Below are 585 nucleotides of genomic sequence, written 5' to 3'. Positions count from 1 at the left end.
CCCCCCGTGTCCGTGTTCCGTGTGTTCCCCCCCGCCCCTCACCGTCAGGCCTGGGCGAGCGGCAGTTCCCGGCGCGGCGCCTGCGCCCGGCGCCGGCTCCTCCCACTGGGAAGCCACGCCCCCTCCCCGCTGGAAAGCCCCGCCCCTGCCCCTGGAGCCCCGCCCCGCCCCGGGGCCGCGCTGCCGCTCGTACACGGGGAAAAGTGTTTTTCCCACGCGAGGAGCTCTGGCCCACGCGTGTTCAGGGATGCGCTGGGAATAGGGGCAGCTCGCACCACCACCATCCCCCCCTCCCTCACCGGGACCCTGCCAGAGGCCGGGCAGGGGTGGCGGGAGGGGGTGAGGGTCTGGTTTGTGGGGGGCAGGGTACGTCCACCCGTGGCGTGGCCCTGAAACACCAAATCCTGAAAAAAAAAAAAAAAAAAAAATTAAACCAAACCTCTTTTTTGTTGATGCCAGACTCACCCTGGTCCAAATCCTGAAAAAAAAACCAACCTCCAAACAACAAACCAAAAAAACCCCCCCCAAACCCCAAAGAACAAACCAAACCCCCCCCAAACCCCAAAGAACAAACCAAACCCCCCC

At 63.4% G+C, this 585-nt stretch overlaps 1 protein-coding gene across 4 annotated transcripts in view; it reads right to left on the bottom strand.

The window, feature by feature from the left end:
- The window catches only part of R3HCC1 (R3H domain and coiled-coil containing 1), a 10,995-nt gene that overhangs the window by 10,224 nt on the left and 186 nt on the right, over positions 1-585 (bottom strand). For 3 of the 4 annotated variants that reach the window (XR_774069.1, XR_774070.1, XM_010562808.1), the window contains exon 1: positions 43-84. The gene's annotated coding sequence lies outside the window, so the exon portion shown is untranslated. Of the gene's footprint in view, positions 1-42; positions 85-299; positions 405-585 lie in introns of those variants that run through there. The other variant, XM_010562809.1, reaches the window with a different exon arrangement.

The sequence above is a fragment of the Haliaeetus leucocephalus genome, unplaced genomic scaffold (genome assembly GCF_000737465.1).
Source record: "Haliaeetus leucocephalus isolate CR32 unplaced genomic scaffold, Haliaeetus_leucocephalus-4.0 Scaffold162, whole genome shotgun sequence".
Classification (NCBI taxonomy): Eukaryota; Metazoa; Chordata; class Aves; order Accipitriformes; family Accipitridae; genus Haliaeetus; species Haliaeetus leucocephalus.
Note: the sequence above shows the minus strand (reverse complement) of the source record. Positions and strands in the feature narration are given on the sequence as shown.